Genomic DNA, 27886 nt, shown 5'->3' with positions numbered 1-27886 from the left:
ACCCTTACTAATATTGCTTAGGCCGGGTTCACACTGCATTTTTTGAAATCCATCTGTTTTATGCAAAAAACAGACGGAAAAACAGATGGAAAAATGCAGTGTGAACTCAGCCTTAGCCGAAACCTTGCATAATCTGCATAGGGCGACATAGCGCTCTTCGGTCTTGTAACCCCTGTTGTGGTCAAACCAGTCGTGTAGCGTCAGCCGTAATTATCTTCCTCAATCGTCTTCTTGTCTTCCTGCCCCCTCCTCTGCTGCAAAATGCAATAAACACTGACTTCAGGGTCTGACTACACAGGGGTGGTTTGTGGTCTGTTACCATGGCGATAGATAGGAGCTTCATGCACAAACAGCAGATTTTTTCAATAAAACCGTTCCGTTTCTTCTAAAAGAAATTAAAATTCTAAAATTAAAGAAATTTGCACATTTCCTCCTCTAGATATATTGACTTCCATCCAAAAGGGATTTCATAAAAATGAAAAACATGGCTGTCACCCTGGAAAAGCATCTCTCTGGTCTACAGGTTGTGTTGTGAATAGTGCTGAGCTGCAATACCACCTATGGTCCATGAACAAGGGAGGCGCCATTTCTACAAGGTGGTAAATTTTTTTAAAAAATTCTAATACAACCCATTTAAGGTGGAATTCCCCTTTAAGACTCCATGTTGCCTGTATATTTGAAGGCACCGGCGTACTCCCGGGTGACATTTGCACTAAGCCGGCTCGTCAGACGTTATTATCCCGGGAATATTAATAATCGATGAGCGATTTATTTGGGCGTACCGCGCAGATGGGGATTTATTTTGTGTGATTTACATTTGTCATTAGGAATCTGTCAGCCCGAAATGTCAGGATGCTAATTTTAAGAGGAAAATCGCGCTCCCTCCCATCCAAAGCTGCTGCCGACGCCTGACAGGCGGGAGGAGCGAGAAGTTTCGGCTTCTTAATGTTCGCAAAAGTCGTAGACATGACGGCACTAACAGGGTGATTGACCCTTGTCTGACCCCCATGTAAATACATCCTCCTACTATTACTACAACCCTGTGGGGGGAGTCAGGAGTTGGGGGATGCTGCCAGTGTTAAAGGGGTTGTGCACCTAAAAAAAAGTTCTTTGAACTGGTCCCAGTTCTAACTTACTTCTATTAAAAACTTTTCAGTCTTCCAGTTCTTATCAGCTGCTGTATGTTCTGCAGGATGTGGTTTATTCTGTCCAGTCTGACACAGTGCTCTCTGCTGCCACCTCTGTCCATGTCAGGAACTGTCCAGAGTAGCAGCAAATCCCCATAGAAAACCTCTCCTGCTCTGGACAGTTCCTGACATGGACAGAGGTGGCAGCAGAGATCACTGTGTCAGACTGGAGAGAATACACCTCTTCCTGCAGGACATACAGCAGCTGATAAGTACTGGACGACTGGAGATTGTTTTTACAACTCTCTGGCACTTTCTGGCACCAGTTGATTTGAAAACATTTTTTTTGGTGAACAATCCCTTTAATATCAACCGTCGTTTTGCTGTGATTGTCGTGACGGTGAGGAAGTACTGTACCTATATAATATACAGTCAGAGACAGGGAGGCAGCACTATCTGTACCTATATCATATACAGAGACAGGGAGGCAGCACTATCTGTACCTATATCATATACATAGGCAGCACTATCTGTACCTACAGGACCTCAGTTCCTGTTCTCCAGTATAGCAGCCAATTCTGCATGAATATTTGGACATTGTTGCGCTGTGACACAAAGCAGAACGCGGAATCATCGATACAAATAAAAGCGACGTCGGTTACTGTCTGCGGTTTTAATAAAACAACTGCAATAAACTCTCGCCCTCCCACTGAACCCACTGAACCCGCTCTCCAGGACGAGGACTCTGCGAGCACAGACGGCGCTCTCCCCTGATGACTCCGCCAGTAATACACGCTGGATAATAAATTCAGGTTTTGCAGTTTTGTTGCTTTGGGCAAAAGTATAAAGCGATCAATGAGGGTGAACTCCATAACAGCAGATCAATATGAATGTAGTGTGAGGGTGAGGGTCTCCGGCGGGGGTGGCGCTGGGGTCTCCGGGGACTGGAGGGACGTTATATCTGGGAAGAATATAGAGATATGACCATATACGTTATATATACAGTCATATACGGCCATATACATACTATATTTATGACCATATCCATTATATATACAGCCATATATGTTATAGATATGACCATATACATTATATGTACAGTCATATACGTTATATATACGGCCATATACTATATTTATGACCAAATACATCATATATGCACGGCCATATATGATATAGATATGACTATTATGTTATATATACGACTGTATACATATGACCATATACGTAATATATATAACCATATTTGTTATATATATAGGACCATATACTATATACATGACCATAACCATTATATATAAGACCATATATGTTATATATATTACCATATACATTATATATACAACAATATACGTTATATATAGGGCCATATACATTTTATGTTATATATACGGGCATATACTATATATATGACCATATATGTTATATATATATATATATATATCACCATATACTATTTATATGTATACCATGTATGTTATATATACAACCATATATATAACCATATATATATATATATATATATATATATATATGAGCATATACGTTACATATATGACCTTATAAGTTATATACATTTACAACCATATACATTATATACACAACCATATAGATTATATATACAATAATATACGTTATATATATGGCCATATACACTATATGTTATATATACGGCCATATACTATATATATGACCATATATGTTTTATATATATATATATATATATATATATATATATATATATATATCACCATATACTATTTATATGTATACTATGTATGTTATATATACAACCATATATATATATAAGACCATATACGTTACATATATGAACGTATACGTTATATACATTATTTACGACCATATACATTATATACACGACCATATACATTATATACACAACCATATACATTATATATACAACCATATACCTTATATATACGGTCATGTATGTGTTATATATACAACCATATACCTTATATATACGGTCATGTATGTGTTATATTTACAACCATATACCTTATATATATGACCATATACGTTTTATGAAGCGCTGTAGAAAATGTATAAATATCAATTTATTGGTCGACATTTCCAGGTAATTTCCCATCCCCCGACCTCAGGGCACATCATCGGTCACCGGACTCGGCCGCGCAGAGAATAAACCGCGCCAATGAGGAAGCGGCTAATAATTTCAAGGGAAAGTGAGAAGAATGGATATAAATGGGACGAGTCACAGGAGGGAAGAGGATGATGAGCAGAATATGAGATCAGGGACTTCATTCCGCCGACACGTTATGGCGCCAATTGGCGACGAATAACTTTCCATTTTAGCATCTAGAATTTCATCTCTGACTCGAGTACGAATGACAGATACAGCGCAGCCATTTTACATGGTGGATATCGGCCGGAGAACGGGCTCCTAGGGGGAGGGGGGAGATGATTCCGGAGACATGTCATGTGATCGATCCTGGACCCTGTCCATGGTCTCCGCACACCCCCTGCCTATATACCGGCCACAATTACTTATATACAATCAGTACAATCTCCAAGACGTCTCAACTCCACAAAAAGGCTAAACGTCAGCGCCGTCCTAGTCTGGTTTATTGGTGAGGGATTTCCAGATATTACACACCAGAGGAAGATATCGCCGCTTCTATCAGCAAAACATCCGAGTAATGCGCCATTACCTGGAATCGTGTGTCAGCCCGGAGACGTTCGCTGCCCTGTTAGACGACATTTAGCAGATCTATCCGGACATTCTGATAATTTACTGAGAACATCACAGAGGGCAATGAACGGATCAGCCTCATCTACCGACCACAAACTGTGCAGAAAAAAAGCCGCAGATAACAAGAGCTCCGGGTCTAATCTGAGAGTTATAGAAGTGCGGAACAGTCTGCAATAGTACAGAGAGGTCTCAGGAACATACTATAATACTGCCTCCTATATACAGGAATATACTACTATAATACTGCTCCTATATACAGGGATATAACTACTATAATACTGCTCCTATATACAGGGATATAACTACTATAAAACTGCTCCTATATACAGGAATATAACTACTATAATACTGCTCCTATATACAGGAAAATAACTACTATAATACTGCCCCATATATACAGAAATATAACTACTATAATACTGCTCCTATATACAACAATATAACTGCTATAATACTGCTCCTATATACAGGAATATAACTACTATAATACTGATCCTATATACAAGAATATAACTACTATAATACTGCTCCTATATACATGGATATAACTACTATAATACTGCCTCATATATACAGGAATATAACTACTATAATACTGCTCCTATATACAGGAATATAACTACTATAATACTGCTCCTATATACAGGAATATAACTCCTATAATACTGCTCCTATATACAGGAATATAACTACTATAATACTGCTCCTATATACAGGAATATACTACTATAATACTGCCCCCTATATACAGGAATATAACTACTATAATACTGCTCCTATATACAAGAATATACTACTATAATACTGCTCCTATATACAGGAATATAACTACTATAATACTGCTCCTATATACAGGAATATAACTACTATAATACTGCTCCTATATACAGGAATATAACTACTATAATACTGCTCCTATATACAGGAATATAACTACTATAATACTGCCCTCAATATACAGGAATATAACTACTATAATACTGCTCCTATATACAAGAATATAACTACTATAATACTGCCCCTATATACAGGAATATAACTACTATAATACTGCTCCTATATACAGGAATATAACTACTATAATACTGCTCCTATATACAGGAATATAACTACTATAATACTGCTCCTATATACAGGAATATAACTACTATAATACTGCCCTCAATATACAGGAATATAACTACTATAATACTGCTCCTATATACAAGAATATAACTACTATAATACTGCCCCTATATACAGGAATATAACTACTATAATACTGCTCCTATATACAGGAATATAACTACTATAATACTGCTCCTATATACAGGAATATAACTACTATAATACTGCTCCTATATACAGGAATATAACTACTATAATACTGCTCCTATATACAGGAATATAACTACTATAATACTGCTCCTATATACAAGAATATAACTACTATAATACTGCTCCTATATACGGGAATATAACTACTATAATACTGCCCCCTATATACAGGGATATAACTACTATAATACTGCCCCCTATATACAGGAATATAACTACTATAATACTGCTCCTATATACAGGAATATAACTACTATAATACTGCTCCTATATACAGGAATATAACTACTATAATACTGCTCCTATATACAGGGATATAACTACTATAATACTGCTCCTATATACAGGAATATACTACTATAATACTGCTCCTATATACAGGAATATACTACTATAATACTGCTCCTATATACAGGAATATAACTACTATAATACTGCTCCTATATACAGGAATATCACTACTATAATACTACTCCCTATATACAGGGATATAACTACTATAATACTGCTCCTATATACAAGAATATACTACTATAATACTGCTCCTATATACAGGAATATCACTACTATAATACTACTCCCTATATACAGGGATATAACTACTATAATACTGCCCCCTATATACAAGAATATACTACTATAATACTGCTCCTATGTGTAAGATTACGGCTACTAGTGATATAAATGAGTCCTGTACGCTGGTTGCCATCCTGTGCGGTGTGTATAGTGTTATACGGTATAATTAGATGTGTACCTTTTCCCTGATCACACAGTAGAGTTTATTATGACAGGTAACATCAGATGTGATGATGACAACACAGAAGTAGCAGGATAAAGGCTGCGGTAATAATGATATAAAACAAGGACTGACGCTGCCTGGAACGAAGATGAAGGTAAAAGACTGTTAATAATGAAGAGTGAAGACCCTGAGAGAGAGAAGTTATTACGGTGAGCGGCTGTTTATATGGTTACCGGAGCCAGTGCCTTCCTGGTGACATTTAAAGGGCTTATCCAGTATTAGAGCAAATAAGCTACTTTCTTGCAATAACAGCGCCATCATTCATTTCAATGGAAGTGAGCTGCAATCCCGCAACCAAACAGAGGTGGCGCTATTTCTCACCTAAGCTCCTCCCCTTTCCTGACAGTTGTTGATTCACATGCACTAGCACTGGAGGGGGAGACAATATGGATGCCTCCAGATATATACAGAAGACTGGATTGTAGAACGCGGGAGATCATGTTGAGGGTTGACAATATTTTCCCCTTTAAGAGTGATGTATCCATCTTGTATTCCTCTCCGTACGCTGCCTGTCCTGACACGGTTCTCCTCCTCTCCTGACACACTTTTCCCGCTCCCATTAGAAGTGAATGGTAATTTATAATTAACGTCAGGTGTTCCTTTGATCTGGGTGACATATTTTTTCCATTTTCTTATCAAGCGCTTTTGCACAGCCCGTAATTACGACGCTTAGCGTGACAGGCACTCCGAATAAGCGGAAGAATTAATATATACTTCACCCAAATGTCAACGCAGCCAAAGAAAGCTCTAACCACCGGCTACGACATGACTGAAAGCATGAATTATTTAAGGCTAATATTATAAAGCCAGTGGGAGAGCCCATCCTGTTCGTAACGCCACAGCCGCCGCCGCTCTCCAGACCACACCACGTGCAGCACATAAGCGCTCGCCATAATGGAGGCTTTCACGCACTGTGGCGCTGACAAAGTTGCAGAACAATTCAGCGTTCTCAGATTATTTTCCCAAACATGTCATCAGCGGATGGAGCCTGACACCCGGGCAGGAGAAGACGCCTATTTCTACTAGGTGGTCTGATGGGCAGGGGAGGGGAAGCACCATTACAGACTCTCACACTCACAATGCATCAACCCAGAGGTTAATACAACAAGAATCCATTATCGCTACAAGTCTCCTCCAATAGATACAGTCTGCAGGCCTTAAAGGGGTAGTCCACTATCAGAAAATTATATAAACTATATCAGACCAAGATATATAAGTTAATAAAATAGTGTTGCAGCCTAACAGGAGGTTGTGGAGGCCTCTCATTGTCAGTGTGGTGTTGCCTCAGCAGTTCTCTGGCTCCTCCCTCTCATCATCCTCTCATGTCACAGGAAGTTGTGTAGTCCTCTCATTGTCAGTTTGGTGTTGTCTCAGCAGTTCCCTGGCTCCTCCCTCTCTTTGTAGACAATGCATTATCCTCTGATATCACAGGAGGTTGTGTAGTCCTCTCATTGCCAGTGTGCTGTTGTCTCAGCAGTTCCCTGGCTCCTCCCTCTCTTTGAAGACAATGCATTATCCTCTGATATCACAGGAGGTTGTGTAGTCCTCTCATTGTCATTGTGGTGTTGTCTCAGCAGTTTTCTGGCTCCTCCCTCTCATCATCCTCTGATGTCACAGGCGGCATGGCTGGATCTTGTCCATTTCTAAGTTGTGATAAGATTGTGTGGATTACAGGAAGCTATTTCTATTTAAAATGGGAGGAGCTTATTTTGCTCTTACACTCTTTCTGACACCAGTGGATTTTTGTTGGAGTACCCCTTTTAGGGGTATATTTCTATGGTTTATTTATTCTGCCGTCATCCAGGGTTACATACATGATGTCTGTTTACTTTTGGAAACAGTGCCACCCCTGTGCACAGGTTGTATCTGGTATTGCAGCCCAGCGCCAATGACATAAGTAGAGATGAGCTGCAATACCAGCCATGTCCAGTGCACAGGTGTGGCGCCATATTTCTCAAACAATCCCCGTGAGTTCCCTATGTTGTAGCATTGTGGAGCCCGGAGGAGGATATAAGGCAGCAGATGTCGGGGGAGGTTGAGCTCGTACAGAATAGGAGGCCGTAGAAACCTGACAAGAGGAGATCGTATTCTTTTACTGTATGACGGTTCTCCGGAGATCTCCAGCTGTTCTAGATAAAAGTGACGGCGCGGGGGCCGTAAAATCCCTCGTCTGCCGCAGTCCCTGGATGGTGGGAATCCGAGGTCACAGCGCGGCTTATACAATGTCACCAAAGATCAGCAGTGATGAGGGGGGCGATACTGCAGCATCGGGGGGCGCCCCAATACCAGGCTGCTCTATAATAGACACCACAACCCCCAGTATAGTCAATGAGCTGCGTCTTTTACCACAATATTCTACATTTCTTACATCTCCATCTACTAAAACTAGTTTAAAGGGGGTTATCCAGGATTAGACAAACATAGTCGCTTTCTCTAAGAAACAGCGCCACTCTTGCCCTCAGCTTGTGTGCGGTATTGCAGCGCAGTTCCATTAAAGTGAATAGAAGCAAGTTGTAATACCACTCAAATCCTGAGGACTGGGTGGCGCTGTTTTTGGGAGTAATTAGTCTGGTTCTAATCTTGGATAACCCCTATGGTGGCTCTTCAAGTTATTGATGAACTACAACCTCCCAACATATCCTGAGAGTTGAAGGTTGTACGGGCATGCTGGGAATTGTAGTTCTGTGACTATATATACTGCGATACTAATATATCCTGATGAAGAAGCTTCCGTCCTGCAGGTCACATTCTCATGCTCTGTTCTTTTCTTTCCTGCTCTGTGTCCTTCATGTCTCTGTACACTTCTTTCCATTCACTGCACAGGAGCATGACTGATCTGCGTTCTCTGCTCCTGACACCGTCCAGACCAAAAGTCTCATTACCTGTGACCTGCCCTGATGTACTGCATATTTCCAATCCGGCAAGAACTCTTCCCGCCCTGACCCTGGCTTGTAGACTATGGTGGCTGAACTCTGCCCGGACCTTGGCTTGTAGACTATGGTGACTGAACTCTGCCCGCCCTGACCCTGGCTTGTAGACTATGGTGGCTGAACTCTGCCCGCCCTGACCTTGGCTTGTAGACTATGGTGACTGAACTCTGCCCGGACCTTGGCTTGTAGACTATGGTGACTGAACTCTGCCCGCCCTGACCTTGGCTTGTAGACTATGGTGACTGAACTCTGCCCGCCCTGACCTTGGCTTGTAGACTATGGTGACTGAACTCTGTCTGCCCTGACCTTGGCTTGTAGACTATGGTGACTGAACTCTGCCCGCCCTGACCCTGGCTTGTAGACTATGGTGGCTGAACTCTGCCCGGACCTTGGCTTGTAGACTATGGTGGCTGAACTCTGCCCGCCCTGACCTTGGCTTGTAGACTATGGTGACTGAATTCTGCCCGCCCTGACTCTGGCTTGTAGACTATGGTGACTGAACTCTGGCCGCCCGGACCTTGGCTTGTAGACTATGGTGACTGAACTCTGCCCGCCCTGACCCTGGCTTGTAGACTATGGTGACTGAACTCTGCCCGCCCTGACCTTGGCTTGTAGACTATGGTGACTGAACTCTGCCCGCCCTGACCCTGGCTTGTAGACTATGGTGACTGAACTCTGCCCGCCCTGACCTTGGCTTGTAGACTATGGTGACTGAACTCTGCCCGCCCTGACCCTGGCTTGTACACCATGTTAACCCAACTCTGCCCATGTTGACCCCAATTTGTCTACTTTATTGATTGAACTCCGTCTTCCTTGACCCTGGCTTGTTCCTGGTGTTGACCAAATTCCACCTAACTTGACCCCAGTAGATTATGTTGACAGAACTTTGCCTACCCTGACCCTAACTTGTCTACTATATTTATTAAACTCTGCCTGTGCTGACAACTCTGTTGACCAAACTTTGCTTGTTCACTATGTTGACCTAATTCCACCTGCTTGGCCCCATGTGTTGACCATCTTCTGATTGCCAGGACCTTCTGCTTGATCAACCCTGCGTATTGTCTACCATAATGGTGCTGAACTTGGACACATCAGCTGTTATTTTTGCAGACTACTCAGAGGGCAGCTACTTGGGGGGCTATATTGACTGCCCTGACCTTGGCTTGCAGAGTATTGGCAAAGTTCCACCTAACTTGACCTCAGAATCCAGGTTGTTCACTATGTTGGTAGAACTCTGCCTGCCCTGACCCTGGCTTGTCCACTACATTGACCAAATTCCATCTGCTTGGACCTCAGTTTGTCTTCTTTGTTGACCACATTCTGCTTGCCTCATGTCAATATGTAACACCATCAGTCCAGAAAGAGTTAAATCCGATTGCAGGAAGATCAGTCAGGTCATGGGTGACAATGTCAGTAAGCCCCCCCCCCCTCACAGCCCCCTCCAAAAAAACATCTTATAGGACATAAAAATTCAGCCATCATAAATAACCAGCATAGGGAATAGAACGGTGTCAAGAGGGAGATTTACAGCCGCGAGATGACAATGAATATTTAGGATCGGAGAAGGAAGCCATGCCATTGTGCTGTGTGTATGGATGTGGAATAAAATATGATATTGCTAAGTTATGGTAATGAAGCGAACGCTCGGCGCAGAAGACAACGCTGCCCAGAAGATGAGAAAACTGGAGGCTTTCAATGTAAAGTGAAGAAGCGACGACGGAGAACTGAGAAAAACAGGCGGTAAAAGCTTCAATGTCACAGAGAAAGGGGGGAGGGGCAACATAACATGCCCCCGAGAGGGCATAAAGGTGCCCTGAAAAGTTATCACCCCCCCCCATGATGGGAGGTGGAGTCCTCATGGGTGGGGTCTGCCGCAGATCACAGTGGATCATGTGACTGATATGGGGCCCTCAGGAGGTGTTTTGGCTCCAGTGCTCCAGCTCGGTGGGAATCATTGAACTTCTCTTTGGAACATATGAACCTAAAAAGAACCACTATGAATGAAGTACTACAAAAACTTAAACATCCTACTGTGGTATAGAGCGCTACCTTCACGAAATGGCCCATTGTGTCTGTGCTCTAGCGCCCCTTTACCTTTCCGTCCATCCCCAGGGACACCTCCCCATCGTATATGGTTGGTAGCAGACCACCAAACTCTTATGATCCCTAGAGGAAACTGTAAACCCCGGGACCTTCTTACAAAGCTGCGCCAGGATCGGCTCCAACCTCTCCATCTACATATAAGTGGAAATAAGCATCAAAAAATTTGAGCTATTTTCCTGCCTAAGTATTCCTGTTAGATAAGTCTCGTAAAAATATCGAGGTTTTTTCTTCTCTCTTAGATATTATTTTTGGAGGTTAAGGAGCTTCCTCTTCAGGGAGCTATGAGTCTTTAACGCATCCATACATGCTCGCTCTGCTGTCCCAATTTTAGTGTTTTTTCCATCACTGTGAGGGTTTTTGGTGCACTAGACCCCCTTCCCTCTGCCGAATAGGAGGCCCTTGAGTCTTCCATTGATGTCAATGGAGTTCGTTACTCGAATCGAGCACTCGAGTATCGGAAGATACTCAACTTCAGTAACGAGAATTTTAACACTTGTGTACCCTAGTAACAAGGCATCATAGGGCCCTTAGCAGAACTTGGGGCCTACACCACCAGGACTACCATCAGCAGGAAATGGAGGATATGGTGTCTCCCCGTGTTTCCTCCCTTGCGTGGCCTTTCTACTTTATATTTAAAGGTCCACTACTGTCTCCTCCACTCCCAATATAAGCTAGCTCCAATAGGTGACACTAGAGAGCTATGCTCTTCCCAGAAAACATCCCAGCTGGGGCTCTTCGCAAGAGAAAAAATACATTACCTGTCAAGCCTACAATTTCTCCGAAAAGGCACTTGAAGCTCCTTGGCCCCAGTGTAAAATAACAAGTAACAAGATCTTCCCATCCTACCATGTCCTTTTTATATTACTGGGGTTTCCAATGTGGAATTGGGGTCTTTGGGTTCATCTACAAACAAGGATCTAAGTGCAACTGCTACCTCTATCCTGGACACAATCGTGGTAGGCTTGGACCATGTATGGACCATGAACGTCACCATTTCCTACATGTCCACCTGGAACCCGTTCCTTATATTCTTGTAGACTATGAAGTTCCAAACTTAATTATGGGTTCTTAAGGAATTTCTTACACTAGAACCACCTAAAAAGACTCTGAGTTTGGCACCAGCACATACTATGCATACTGACCATCTTCTTGAAGAGGACCACCTCTCTAAAAGACCATTGGTCGATGCAATTTTGTGTGGTCTCTCAGTCCATGCCTTCACCAGCATAACAGAGTCCCCCAGATATAAAGATTTGTGTCACGTGTTTGGATCCTTCTGGAACTCCTTCCCTGTAACTTTTTAGAGCTTGAGGTTCCAAATATAACGTCAGGCTCCTGGATGGTCTCAACAACGTACACAGAAACTGCTCAAGAAGGCCACCTATTTTAGGAGACTCCTACCCCAAATAAATTCTCCCTTAAAGAATAGCAGAACCACCTTTTAGAAGGCAGCTTATTTGAGAAGACCCCTGGCCATATTTGCTCCTATAGATTGAGAGTACTACCCTTAAAGAAGACCACGTTTTTTCATGGTTGATGGTCTGCAACACCATCAGTCAAACAAAGTCCTTGGAATAACCTCTTGGTGCCCAGAGCCTGATTCTATTTAGAACAACCTAAGGTTGATGGTCCCCATAGTCATCTGATGTCAGGACACATCTCCACCTACATGGCCACCTGCGTCCAACAACAAATCTCCTTATTCTCTCACTGTCTAAATGAACTTGTTACCGGGCCCCAAAGGAAGTAATTAAACTTTTACAGTAAGAATAAGTGGTGCACATCATCTACGGGTGGGGGTGGATGTGATGAGCGGTGACAACCGCAACGCGCTAATAGATGATGAACTAGAAGATGGGAACCTTATAAATGTTTCAATCTACTTTTCTACCTTGGTGAATATTAGAAGCTCTCAGGATCCGTCAGAACAACAAAAACACCATTGTCAGAGCCTAGCGGGTGATTAAATATGGAGAAGATTATATCTCTGAGCAAAGGAGGCATTAATAAATCTGTTCCGGAATATCTAGGTGCTGAGATGATTACAGAGACTGTGACAAGACAAGATGCATCTGAGGGAGAGGAGGACACGCAAGTTTTGTGCGTAGGGGGTTCCAGGATTAGACAACCAGGGCCGTTTTAGTCCAATAACAGCACTACACCTGTCCAATGGTTGTGTTTGGTATTACAGCCCAACGCGAATCACTTAAACACATACACAGTGCAGTCACATTATAATGGCCACTTCCAATTTTTGGCATTTGCAGCATGTGTATAGGGCTCCAGAGCAAAGGATGGTCACTGCTCCGTTGAAGGCTTTAGTATTCCCAGCAGTGTCTGCATTGGACCTCCGATGACCAGTAATGGATTGTCTTCTACTCTTATGGGTGAAGGGTTGCCTTTTCCACTGGTAGGTAAAGGGTCATCTACTCCACTGGTTGGTAAAGGGCTGTCTTCACAGATTGGTAAAGGGCTGTCTTCTAAAGGGTTGTCTTCTCCACAGATTGGTAAAGGGTTGTCTTCTCCGCTGGTTGGTAAAGGGTTGTCTTCTCCACAGATTGGTAAAGGGCTGTCTTCTCTGCTGGTTGGTAAAGGGTTGTCTTCTCCGCTGGTTGGTACAGGATTGTCTTCTCTGCTGGATGGTAAAGGGCTGTCTTCTCTGCTGGTTGGTAAAGGGCTGTCTTCTCCGCTGGTTGGTAAAGGGTTGTCTTCTCCACTGGATGGTAAAGGGTTGTCTTCTCCACTGGATGGTAAAGGGCTGTCTTCTCCGCTGGTTGGTACAGGATTGTCTTCTCTGCTGGATGGTAAAGGGCTGTCTTCTCTGCTGGTTGGTAAAGGGCTGTCTTCTCTGCTGGTTGGTAAAGGGCTGTCTTCTCTGCTGATTTGTAAAGTGTTGTCTTCTCTGCTGGTTGGTAAAGGGCTGTCTCCTCCGCTGGTTGGTAAAGGGCTATCTTCTCTGCTGGTTGGTAAAGGGCTGTCTTCTCTGCTGGTTGGTAAAGGGCTGTCTTCTCCGCTGGTTGGTAAAGGGTTGTCTTCTCCGCTGGTTGGTACAGGATTGTCTTCTCTGCTGGATGGTAAAGGGCTGTCTTCTCTGCTGGATGGTAAAGGGCTGTCTTCTCTGCTGATTTGTAAAGTGTTGTCTTCTCTGCTGGTTGGTAAAGGGCTGTCTTCTCTGCTGGTTGGTAAAGGGCTGTCTTCTCTGCTGGTTGGTAATGGGTTGTCTTCTCTGCTGGTTGGTAAAGGGCTGTCTTCTCTGCTGGATGGTAAAGGGCTGTCTTCTCTGCTGGTTGGTAAAGGGCTGTCTTCTCTGTTGGTTGGTAAAGGGCTGTCTTCTCTGCTGGTTGGTAAAGGATTGTCTTCTCTGTTGGTTGGTAAAGGGCTGTCTTCTCTGCTGATTGGTAAAGGGCTGTCTCCTCTGCTGGTTGGTAATGGGTTGTCTTCTCTGTTGGTTGGTAAAGCGTTGTCTTCTCTGTTGGTTGGTAATGAATTGTCTTCCCTGCTGGTTGGTAAAGGGTTGTCTTCTCTGCTGGTTGGTAAAGGGCTGTCTCCTCTGCTGGATGGTAAAGGGTTGTCTTCTCTGCTGGTTGGTAAAGGGCTGTCTTCTCTGCTGGATGGTAATGGGTTGTATTCTCTGCTGGTTGGTAAAGGGCTGTCTTCTCTGCTGGATGGTAAAGGGCTGTCTTCTCTGCTGGATGGTAAAGAGCTGTCTTCTCTGCTGGTTGGTAAAGAGCTGTCTTCTCTGCTGGATGGTAATGAATTGTCTTCCCTGCTGGTTGGTAAAGGGTTGTCTTCTCTGCTGATTGGTAAAGGGCTGTCTTCTCTGCTGGTTGGTAAAGGGCTGTCTTCTCTGCTGGTTGGTAATGAATTGTCTTCACCGCTGGTTGGTAAAGGGCTGTCATCTCTGCAAAAATTTTTTGAAAAGTTCGGACAGGTTTGGAAAGTTATTTTCACCTGTCCACGCTCCCTGTGACTTTTTGGTCCGGTTCAATTCAGTCAGACTAGACACCTCTACACCCTGTGATTGGTTGAGCGGGCTGTCACTTGTGTCTCTGCAGTAATAGTCCGCTCAGCCAATCACAGGCTGCAGTGCTGTCCTGTTCCAGTGAGCCTGTAACTGGCTGAGGAGGCTGTCACTTCTGAAACAAGAGTAACAGCACACTCAGCCAATTACAAGCTGACTGGGATGAAACAACACCGCGACCTGTCATTGGCTGAGCAAGCTGTCACTCTAGAGACAATAATGACAGCCCGCTCAGCCAATCACAGGCTGCAGTGCTGTCTTATCCCAGTCAGCCTGTGATTGGTTGAGCATGTCTGCACCGGAGAAGACGACAGGACCGGACCACAGAGCCACAAGAAGACACAGGAGGAGCACAGAGAGGTAAGTACAATGAGCGGCTCGTTAAAGTTCAGTTCGGCACAAACCTGAACGTTACATTAAAGTTCCACAAACCCTGCCAAAACAAAAACTTTTCACAAGTTCGCTCATCTCTAGCATTTAGAGGAGGCAAAAAGTTAGACAACAGCGAGAGAAACAGTCTGTGGCTGATGCCAGAGAGCAATAGCATTGACTTCAGCGGCACAGAAGCACATGGACTCTTACCGTTCTCTCCCTGTTAGAAGATATGTAATTCTGTTCTCAGAATCTGTAAGAAATTACTGGAACAACCGCATCAAAGCGCCGACCGCCTCGCAAATACGCGCAAAAAATAGAACATCTAGATTTTCGGTTTAATCTGAAGCAATTTTCGACTTGAGCGGCTCACCTGATAAACGAGAACAGCGTGATCTGAGGAAACTTCCAAGTCTCAAGATAAATCAACTTTCCTTCCAGTAGAATAAAGCGGCGCGATAACGAGGAGTTTGTTTGCCAAAATAGAATCTTTAATTTAGCGGGCTGGAGACGGCGGCGGCGGCGGTGGCGTCCACGGACGCCTCGTTACCATAACAATACGTGCAACGTAATTAATCACACGATTACCAAGGTACAAGACTCAAAGAGAGCGGCTGCGGCAAGGACACCGGTAACTCAAGAACAAATTAGTGAAACTATGTATCATTAGAGGAGAGTGGCGGAATCACAGGGCGCCATTAGGTTTCCTGCCGCGTCCTCCACCAGAAGAGCCGCTTTGTTCTAGAAAGTAAAAATCTAATTAAAAGAAAAAAAGAAAAAATCAAGAAGAGAAAAAAATGATGAGTGACCTTCACCGAGAGCGAACGGGGAGATGTGTGCCGGAACTTACTGAGCGGGAAGAATACCGAGTGATGACACTATTACATAGCTGGACCATAAATATCAGTATTATAGTAGTTATATTCCTGTATATAGGGGCAGTATTATAGTAGTTATATTCCTGTATATAGGGGGCAGTATTATAGTAGTTATATTCCTGTATATAGGAGCAGTATTATAGCAGTTATATTCTTGTATATAGGAGCAGTATTATAGTAGTTATATCCCTGTATATAGGAGCAGTATTATAGTAGTTATATTCCTGTATATAGGAGCAGTATTATAGTAGTTATATTCCTGTATATAGGAGCAGTATTATAGTAGTTATATTCTTGTATATAGGAGCAGTATTATAGCAGTTATATTCTTGTATATAGGAGCAGTATATAGTAGTTATAGTCCTGTATATAGGAGCAGTATTATAGTATTTATATTCCTGTATATAGGGGTCAGTATTATAGTAGTTATATTCCTGTATATAGGAGCAGTATAATAGTAGTTATATTCCTGTATATAGGGGGCAGTATTATAGTAGTTATATTCCTGTATATAGGAGCAGTATTATAGTAGTATATTCCTGTATATTATATAGGAGCAGTATTATAGTAGTTATATTCCTGTATATAGGGGGCAGTATTATAGTAGTTATATCCCTGTATATAGGAGCAGTATTATAGTAGTTATATTCCTGTATATAGGGGGCAGTATTATAGTAGTTATATTCTTGTATATAGGGGGCAGTATTATAGTAGTTATATCCCTGTATATAGGAGCAGTATTATAGTAGTTATATTCCTGTATATAGGAGCAGTATTATAGTAGTTATATTCCTGTATATAGGAGCAGTATAATAGTAGTTATATTCCTGTATATAGGAGCAGTATTATAGTAGTTATATTCCTGTATATAGGAGCAGTATTATAGTAGTTATATTCCTGTATATAGCGAGCAGTATTATAGTAGTTATATTCCTGTATATAGGGGGCAGTATTATAGTAGTTATATTCCTGTATATAGGAGCAGTATTATAGTAGTTATATTCTTGTATATAGGGGGCAGTATTATAGTAGTTATATTCCTGTATATAGCGAGCAGTATTATAGTAGTTATATTCCTGTATATAGGGGGCAGTATTATAGTAGTTATATTCCTGTATATAGGAGCAGTATTATAGTAGTTATATTCTTGTATATAGGAGCAGTATTATAGTAGTATATTCCTGTATATAGGAGCAGTATTATAGTAGTTATATTCCTGTATATAGGGGGCAGTATTATAGTAGTTATATTCCTGTATATAGGAGCAGTATTATAGTAGTTATATCCCTGTATATAGGAGCAGTATTATAGTAGTTATATGCACAAGCAAATAGATGTGTTGGCACTATCAGTAACCCGTAATTAGTATGGAGCTGTTTGTGTAATCAGGTTAAGTGACCTTGTGAGATGAGGAGCGTTGTAGTCTTTGTTGACTGAGTAATCTCAGTGACATTCATCACAGTGGTGCTCAGCGTAAATGAGAAAGCAATTCATTTAATCAGCACAAGCCATTGAGGAAGTAAAGACCAGCGGCACTCACCGGGTTGATGCAGTGATGGTGATTTATTGGTAAGATGTCATCTTGCAGATAAGCTCAGGGCAGGGGGAGACAGGTCCAGAGGTGCTGTGCACCGTGGCGACGGCCGTTTCGCGGGCTAACTTTCCCGCTTCGTCTAGCCGAAGCGGGAAAGTTAGCCCGCGAAACAGCCGTCGCCACGGTGCACAGCACCTCTGGACCTGTCTCCCCCTGCCCTGAGCTTATCTGCAAGATGACATCTTACCAATAAATCACCATCACTGCATCAACCCGGTGAGTGCCGCTGGTCTTTACTTCCTCAATGGCTTGTGCTGATTATAGTAGTTATATCCCTGTATATAGGAGTAGTATTATAGTAGTTATATTCTTGTATACAGGGGGCAGTATTATAGTAGTTATATTCCTGTATTGTGAGGTTTTGCAGATACAGTGTGAGGGTCCTTTGCATAGAAACAGATAAATATAAGAGAGTTTTCGGATGAGTACACAATGTTGGATAATTCCTTGCGGTGACTGTGGCCTCTCGGGGAGATCTGAAGTAACACCATATCTTCTGGTATTAAATCTCGGGTTCTGCGATGTTTCCGTTTTGTCCTGATCCTTTAAAGCCCTCCTTAGATTTATCCCGGTTTGATGCGTCTTCTCCCTGCACAGGAGTCTTTACATTTTTATGTGTCATTATTATACAGAGTTTCTCATTCTCTTCTCAGTGAGAGATCAGATCCCTCGGTCCAAGGATCAATAGGGGGTAAGAGAAGAACATAGCTAAGGAGACAAGTACCATCCCTGATAGCAACACTAAGGAAGCTAAACCCCAGCTCCATGTGCTGTGATTCCTTATTCTAGTCATCTCCTACAAAGGTAACAGATGCAAAGTGACATCCACTATTATACCGCTCATCATGGATCCTGAAGGGAACTGCGATGTATGAATAATCTACCTCATATGTGTCAGGGTTCACTTTACGTCTGTTTATTGATACAGCTATCAGCAGTACAGGATCAGTAATGTATGTACTCAGTGACCCCACCAGCAGAATAGTGAGTGCAGCTCTGGGGTATAATACAGGATGTAACTCAGGATCAGTAATGTATGTACACAGTGACCCCACCAGCAGAATAGTGAGTGCAGCTCTGGGGTATAATACAGGATGTAACTCAGGATCAGTAATGTAATGTATGTACACAGTGACCCCACCAGCAGAATAGTGAGTGCAGCTCTGGAGGGTGTGGTTACTGGGTGTGTCTGTGTTTGCTGCTGAGTTCCACACTTCCAGACTTCCAGGAGGAGAGAGGCTGATTCACCACCTGCTTCCCCAGGAAGGTGGCAGCTTCCTGGGAGAGTCTTCAGCATGGATCCCCTGACCTCCACCTCCCGGTCAAGGCCGGCGGGGGGTGTAGAGTGTAAGCTACCGGCCAGCGCTCCGGCTGGAGGGGTAAGAAGATCTAGTAGGGTTCGCAGCAATGTGGACCCAGCCCTTCCAGCGACGGGTGGAAGCCGCAAGGCTTCTAATGTGGAGGAAAAGCCTGCAAGCAAGGTGAGCGGAAGACGGGGTGCAGGTGCAGCTGCACGGAGGGGCTCCCAGGAGAGTCAGGTGGTGGAGCAGTGGGGTCTCAGGGGGCCCAGGGAGTCTGCAGCCACCTATGGCACCAGGATAGCTGCAAAGCTCACTGAGTATGAGCAGCTGGGAAAGAGACTGAAGGGGTTAAGAGACGACCTGAAGTTTGCAAAACACAGAGTCAGCACAGCCCCCAAAGAAACAGAAGCCTGGACTCACAGCCAAGGTGAAGTCTCTGCAGCAGGAGGTGAGAGAGCTGGAGCTGCAGAGGATGACCATCCTGGAGGGCAGTGATGTCTTCAGGGAAAAACTGCTGAATGAGGACAGGTTTACTAAAATGAAGTCCCCAAAAAAAGAGGAGGATGAGAGTGATTGCTCAGCGGATGAAGAGAGCAGTGATGATGATGATGAGCAAGACATGGAAGCTGAATCAGCTGAGGTCTCTGTGGCGGCAAGTGGGGAAGCTGTGGAAGCTGAATCACAGCCAATACAGAGTGTGAACACGTCCCAATCCAGCATTCCTGCAGCACAGGTGGCGTTACCATCATCCGATGAAAGTGCTGGTGAGGAGGAGGATGGCGGAGGTGCGCTGATGGCCCAAATTATCAGCATGGAGTCACCGGTGCACCTGGATAATTTCAGTTTTGGAGACGACTTGGGAGAAGACAAAATTGCAAAGAAGAAAATACCAAGAAAACCATCACAGCAAGTAAATCTTGTTTATGTCCCTTTTGTGCCCTCTGAGCCGACTGCAAAGTCAGTTCAGGGAGCAGCCCCCGGTAATCTGCCCGTCCCTGCTTCTACAAATGTGGAGCGGGGCCAGAATACCGGGAAGAAAACAGTAAAGATGGCGGAGAGCGCCAGCCCCACTTGTCAAGGTAGTGAGGCTGGTGCAAGTGCAGGGACGGCCGAGGGGCCGGACAATGTAGCGGACAAGGTGGCATGCCTCCAACCAGGGGGCTTTGGTGGTGTACCGCACTCCTCTGCAGGCAAGGAGGGGAGTGCCCAGGCACCAAGGGCTGGTGTGGAGCTCGGGCGGCCGGGCAGCAGTAGAGACAAGAGAGCGGGCGGCTCCCATAGCGGGTCTGTTGCTGAGAGATGCTCCTCTGCAGGCGGAGGGGGGAGTATCCAGGCGTCTGGTGCGACGCTCTCAGCAGCTTCATCCGCGGTACCTGTCCCTACTCAGTTGCAGTGCTGCGGTGGGGCTGTTGGGGGCGGAGCTAAAGAGAACATAAAAACTGTTGGCGTTTCACATGAAAACACCTCGGCAGCTACCGGACTGGTACAGCAGGAGCAGGGACTTGACAATAGTGCGGATGATACCAACCTAGCAATGCTGCTGGCTGTTAAAGAAATTGAAGCAGGGGTATTGGCTGAGGCTGAGGGCAAACACGGTGGCAAAGTAGCTTCCTCCAAAATTCCCAAAGGGAGGACTGCTGCAAAGTCCCATGAGCCCAAGGATGCCAGGGATGCCAGTGTGACAGCCAGCAGCAGCAGCAGAAATATACTAAAGCCAGCCAGATTACACCCGGGTCAGTCCAGTACAGCTAGGCAGGAGGAGATTACTTCCAGTGTTGTGTCTCCTGTTGGTTCTGATTCTCTAAATGTAAATATTATTTCTGCTAATGTTGCTGTGGGGGGTGGGAGTGGTCCGGCTGCCCCCCCAGTGGTGGCCGCTCCTTCTAGGAGCTATGCAAATGTCACTGCTGGGGGTCCTAGGGGATCCTCATCTCTAAACCCTGGGGAAGGTAACTTACAACGACGCCTCCTGGAGGCTTTGCGTAAAGGGGATAGAACGCTCCAAGTAGAGGGGCGGGAGGTCGACCTGTCCTTCTATATAGAAAGACATGGGCTTGGGGCTTTCCGAGAGCAAAATGGGGAGGTAACCTGGTCCCTCCCTACAAATGGGCAGGAGGTGGGCCGTAGGAATGTGGTCCGTCTGGTATGGAGAGGCAGTGATGCGTGCCCATCCAGGGCAAAGGTGGTGGAGCTTCTCTTCCAGATGAGATTCAGGGCGAATGACATCTTTGCCCTGATCCACCCCTACGGTACCTCTGAATTCGACATCAGCTTTGTGAAGCCAGAGGGACTTGAGCTCTTCTGGTCTAATCACGAGCTGGTGAAGGATGAGCCCATGTGGCGGGATTTCGCTGTAAAGGCGGTATCCCGTCAGAGTTCTGTCAAGAAAGTGACCGTTCTGACACTTTCTTGCTATGACATCATGACCTGGCTAGGCAGGTTTGGGGAAGTGACGGATGTCCCCAAGAAAAATCTGGATGAGCATGGCATATGGTCTGGGGCCTGGACGTTTTCCGTCCGTCTCCGTCGTTCAGGGAACACTGTCACACACATACCATCGGCTGCTTTCTTGGGTCGCGACAGAATCCAAGTCTTTTACCAGGGGCAGCCGAAGCTGTGCCACAGGTGTGGTGATCCCACCCACTTTAGCGCAAATTGTACTAAACTGATTTGTGCATTGTGCGGTGCGGAGGGTCATCTGGCTGCCAGCTGTGGCCGGATTCGCTGTAACCTGTGTGGTGACCTTGGTCACCCGTTTAGCCGGTGTCCCCGCTCATTTTCCAATGCTGTGGCCGCCCGGGATGGGGAGAGCCTTGAAATTGCCTCTCCTGGGGAGGGAACCAGCAAAGGAGAAGGGGCACCAGGGCCAGTGAAGAAGGTGAAAAACAAGAGCCCCTCTAAGCTCAGGCGAGAGGAGAAGCGCAGAAGGAGCAGGGACCTTGGAAGTTCCCTGGTGGCAGGGGTAGTCAGTGGTCCTGCTCCTGGCGCTGGCTCAGAGAGAACAGCTGAGGCTCTGGGGGATACCGAGTTAGGCGAAGAGATGAGGAGACTTCGTAAGGAAGAAGCCAAGAGGGCCATTTCCTCAAGTTCCTCCCAATATGAAAGTTTGGATGAGGATGGTGGGAAAGGGCAAGATGAAAGACCTAAGTGTGGCAAAAGGAGGCAGGGTCAAGGAAAGTCATGTGCTTCCTCTAAATCCTCCTCTGGTGTTACGGGCCATGTGTCTAAGGAAGACCCGACTAACCCCCCTCTGATCGTTCTATCCAATAGGTACCAGACCCTTGGAGAAGGGGGTTTGGAGGTGGAGGAGCTTCCAGGGGGCGCCGAGCCTGCTTCTCCAGAGGCAGTTTCCTCGGGAGGTCAGGTGGCCCCAGGGTCTGGAGATGAGGATCCAGGGATGGATTTGTCTACATCCTTAAAAAGGATTAAAGAAAAGTCCAAAGGGTCATCCTCTGATGGGGAGGGGGGTAAGAAGAAAGGGAAAAAGTAAATAAGTAAGGCTGTTTAACTCAATCATCCATGATGGCGGCACTCACCCCATTGACGCTGGCATCCATTAACTGTGCCAGCATTAAGTCGGATACGGCTAGATTTGCAGCCTTTGATTTTCTCGGTCGTATTAACGCCGACATTTTGTTTTTGCAGGAGACCAGGTTGACAGACCAAGCCTTGCTAGTAAAAGCTAAGCGAGAGTGGAGGCATGGGCCTTCACACTGGTCTCTTGCGGCTGAGCCGTATAGTGGGGTGGCGGTCCTTTTTACCGCTCCTGTAGAATGCAGACGGGTTATTGAGTTAGAAATGGGGAGGTGCCTGATCTTGGATGTCCTCATGAAGGGGCAAGAGCTCAGGCTCATTAACATCTATGCCCCACAGACTAAGTGGGACCGTAAAAGCCTTTTTATGAGGATTAAGCCCTTTCTTTTTACGAGTCGGCAAGTGATCTTTGGTGGAGACTTCAACACTATCACGAGGTCTCAGGACAGGAGAGGCGCCAAAGACAAGCTGGCTTATGATAGCATGGCCCTGATTAGTATAGTTAGGGAAGCTCGCCTAGAGGATGCCCACATCCGGACACCCTCGGGCCACGTGGGTTTCACCTATCATCGAGGTAGCTGCAGGTCTAGATTAGACAGGTTTTATTTAAAGGAGGAAGCCGTCTCTTCCGCAGTGTCCGTGGTTGAGGTGGAGTTCTCCGACCACTGTCTAATTTTGTTTTCCCTGAATGTTTCAGAGACCCCCCGGATGGGTAGAGGCTACTGGAGGCTGAATTCGTCCCTCCTGGAAGAAGCAGAGGTAAGACAATCCTTTGAGGATTTTCTTCAGAGTCAGGTACCTCTACTGGGCCTATGTAGTAGTAAGTCAGAGTGGTGGGAGATATTCAAGAAGCGGGTTGCGAGGTTCTTCCGCCAGCTCTCGAGCCTCAGGTCTCTGAATAGGTATCGTGTGTATCAGGGCCTGAGGAGGAAACTCGAGCATCTCGTCTCGACTGGAGGTAGTAGAGAAGAGATCTCCAGAGTGAAAGCCTTGCTCATGAGGTGTCAGTATGATAGGCACGCATCTTTAGTTTTTGAGAGGGATTTCGGAAGGTACCGCTCGCCCGACCCCTACAGAAACTGTAAGATGTCAGTGAGTAGTAAGATCGTGACTGGACTGGTTGATAGTACGGGATCTCTGAACCGGTCCAGATCAGGGATCCTGGAGGTCGTCAGATCCTTTTACTCACACCTCTTGGGGAGGAAGGATCTAGATTGGGATGTGATGTCGGGTTTCCTGGCTGAGACCGTTCCTGAGCCAGGGGTAGACTCCTCTCTTGATGTTTTGGCAGAAGAGATCAGGGAAGAGGAAGTTAGACTGGCGATTGAAGGGCTTGCCCTGAAGAAGTCGCCAGGTCCAGATGGCTTAACATCTGAGTGGTATAAGACCTTCAGGGACCTCTTGGTTCCCCTCTTGACCGAGGTCTTCAATGAGTGTCTTTCCTCGGGCACTCTGCCAAGGTCAATGAGGAGGTCAGCCCTGATTCTTCTGTCAAAGGGTAAAGATTCGAGCCGTATTGAGAATTGGAGGCCCATAGCTCTTCTCAATGCGGACAGGAAGATTCTGGCCAAGATACTGTTTAATCGGTTGGTGAAGTTTGCACCCCGGCTCCTTTCGGAGGCTCAGCACTGCTCTGTTCCAGGCCGAAGCACCTTAAGTGCTGTCCTTAGTGTCAGGGAGGCAGTGGAGCGGAGTAGTGCGGGTCTTTGGAAGGGGTACTTGCTGTCCTTGGATCAGGCCAAAGCATTTGATCGGGTGAACCACGAGTACCTCTGGTCTGTCCTTCTGAGATATGGCCTACCAGCTACTTTTGTCAATTGGCTTAAGACCTTGTATGCAGGGGCAGAGGGTTTCCCGCTGGTGAACGGTTGGTCTGGCCGCTCTTTTGAGGTTGGGTCTGGTGTTCGCCAGGGCTGTCCTTTGAGCCCACTGTTGTATGTGTTCGCGATCGACCCTTTCCTTAGGAGGGTTGGTTGTGGACCGTTGGCAGGGGTCGGGATGAGCCTGGAGGAACCAGAAGCCACCCTGAGAGTGGTGGCGTACGCTGATGATGTCACTGTTTTTGTATCCTCGAGAGGGGAGGCAGATATGGTGATGTCTGAAGTGGAGCGCTACTCGGAGGCATCCGGGTCCAAGATCAACCGGGACAAGTGTGAGAGTCTCTGGCTGGGAGGGGGAGATCCCAGGTTTGATCTCCCGGACACCCTTCCAGAGCCCCAAGAGTCAGCAAAAGTATTGGGCATCACATTTGGCCAGGGTGATTACCCCACTAAAAACTGGGATGGTAGGCTCCAGGATGCCACACGGAGGGTGGACCAGTGGAAGGGTTGGTCTTTGACCCTCAGGGAAAGGGTACACCTGATCAAATCGTACCTGCTCCCTTTGTTCATCTACCTGGGCAGTGTATGTATCTTGCCAGAGGCTTCCTATACTAGGATCTACAGCCTGTTCTTCCAGTTGTTATGGGGGAATAGGCTGAACCTGGTCAAGAGAGAGGTTACGTACCGCACGAGGAGACTTGGGGGTTTGTCTATGGTGAACCCAGTGGTGTTCTTAGTGAACACCTTCTTGAAAGCTAACATCGCAAACCTCTGGAAAGAGAGGGCTCCTCCGTGGGTACTCTCCTGCAGGGAATGGTTTCGGCCTTTCTTCCAGGAATGGGAGACAGGAGGGCGAGTGAAGGACCTTCGTACACCCCATGGATATCTTCCGGCTTACGCTACCCCGACTCTGAAGATGATACGTCGGTGGGGTCTGGGAATGTGGGAGATCAGGACTCAGTCGAGGAAATTCCTTGACCAAAGGGTTCTGTTGACCCATTTCCAGAAGCCCCTGGCGCTCAGGGATTGCCCAGGTCGGGATCTGAGGGTTGGGTTAAGTCTTTTGAACTCAAAGAGGATCCCCCAGAAGTTTTGGGACTTGGCCTGGCGCTGCTTCCAGGGGAAGCTATATGTGAGGGACAATTTGAAGTGCAGGAGCTCCGATGATCGGGGGTGTCCCCGAGAGGAGTGTGGTAATACGCTGGAAAGCATGGATCATTTCCTGCTTCATTGTCCCTTCAATATAGGGGTTTACACCAGGGTGGGCGCCTCCATAGGTTGGAATCAGTTAGTCAGTCTCACCTATCCGGAGTGGGCTTATGGAGTATTCAGGAACCTGGGTGGCCGAGATTGCTGCACGTTATTCTTAGTCAGCTTAGTGGTTAGGTACCACACGTGGAACGCACGGTGTCTAGTATCTACACAGCGTAGAGTCCTCTCCGAGGTGGAGGTCTGTAGGAACATCACTGGTGACCTTGGGAAGATCAGGTCTTTGGAGTATGGCAGGCTGGGTACAAGTAGGGCTTCTCTCCTGTGGAGAGGTTTTTCCTTCGCTGTGCCCTAGGTACTGAGCCCACTGGATGAGGGACCATAATTCTGGTTAGGGACAGAGTAGGTAGGGACAGAGGTAGGGAGAGTGTGAGGGTTAGATTAATATTTAGGGATAGTAGTAGGGAGAGGGTAGGGAGAATAGTCAGGGATAGGTTATAAATTATTATGGTACCCGGTCTGCCATCCTTCGATCACGGTGGGGGGCTATGCATGACACTTTAGCTTTTTGTTTTCTAACAAGTAATAAACAGTAAAGGGCTTACAGGCTACCGAACTTGAGCCTCGCTGTTATGTCATAATGTGTTGGTGTTATGGGATATTGTTATAGTGTATACTTTATTTTTAGGAACATTGGTAAGTTGAGGGCTGGATAAGCCTTATGGACAATTATAGTTATTGTTTAAGTTCTGGGGTATAGGATAGGGTGGGTGGGGTGATGGGGAGGGGGGGGGTTGTTTTTTCCCTGGATGGGTACTTGGAGTTCTGGCATGGGTCACTGAGGGACAAGAACTGAACTGATGGACCCAGACTCATGTCCAGATTTGGGGTGTGGGAAGTGGGGCTTATAGTTAGGTTCATGTGTCATATGGTTGATGTACTTTTATGATTTGTATTATTATATTATTATTATTATTATTATTATTATTATTATTATTATTATTATATATATATTTTTTTTTATTTATTCGTGTCCTATAAGGCAGCCGGACCTCATATTATTAAGTTGGTATTGGGATATTTTCTTTTCTGTTAAAGTTGTATAGTGTGTGTGGTGGTTGGATGAGAGTTAAGTATCTGGAAGGGGGGGGCTTGTTGGGTGAATTATGCTGGTGTGTGTGTGTGTGGGTGGGGGGGGGGCTTTTTGTGTTGGGTTTGCAGGGTAAGGTGTGTGTGTGTGTGTGTGTGCGCGTGTTTTAAAAGGAAAAAAAAAAAAAAAAGTCCAGACTGGGACTATGTTGAGTTAGAGCCGAGAATGGCTCAGAGCATGTTATAGATTCTTGGTTTGGTCTAGACAGAGTGTCTATACTATATTATTTCTGTGTGCTGTGAGGTGTGAGTGTGGGGTAGGTAGTAGTGGTGGTGGGGTAATAATAGTAGTAGTAAGGGTAAGTTGGGGGGGTAGTGTTTTATTATGAAGCTGGACTGGCCGGGTGAGGCAGGTGTGAGGGAGGATTTCCTTATAGAAAATATGATTATTATTTCAGAATATGTTGTTTTTGTTATGAGCAGAAAGCTTTGTATTTGTTTTTGTTCTGGCTGATGGAGCCGCGTTTATGTTTATGTTGTTACTTGTTAAGTTTTATATTTTTCTAATAAAAAGAATTACAGGATGTAACTCAGGATCAGTAATGTAATGTATGTACACAGTGACCCCACCAGCAGAATAGTGAGTGCAGCTCTGGAGTATAATACAGGATGTAACTCAGGATCAGTAATGTAATGTATGTACACAGTGACCCCACCAGCAGAATAGTGAGTGCAGCTCTGGAGTATAACACAGGATGTAACTCAGAATCAGTAATGTATGTACACAGTGACCCCACCAGCAGAATAGTGAGTGCAGCTCTGGGGTATAATACAAGATGTTACTCAGGATCAGTACAGGATTAGTAATGTAATGTATGTACACAGTGACCCCACCAGCAGAATAGTGAGTGCAGCTCTGGAGTATAATACAGGATGTAACTCAGGATCAGTAATGTAATGTATATACACAGTGTCCCCACCAGCAGAATAGTGAGTGCAGCTCTGGAGTATATCATAGGTTGTGGAGCTACAATTCTCCCCTATTAGGGCAAAGCTTGGGG

The sequence above is a fragment of the Dendropsophus ebraccatus genome, chromosome 4 (assembly GCF_027789765.1).
Source record: "Dendropsophus ebraccatus isolate aDenEbr1 chromosome 4, aDenEbr1.pat, whole genome shotgun sequence".
Classification (NCBI taxonomy): domain Eukaryota; kingdom Metazoa; phylum Chordata; class Amphibia; order Anura; family Hylidae; genus Dendropsophus; species Dendropsophus ebraccatus.
Note: the sequence above shows the minus strand (reverse complement) of the source record.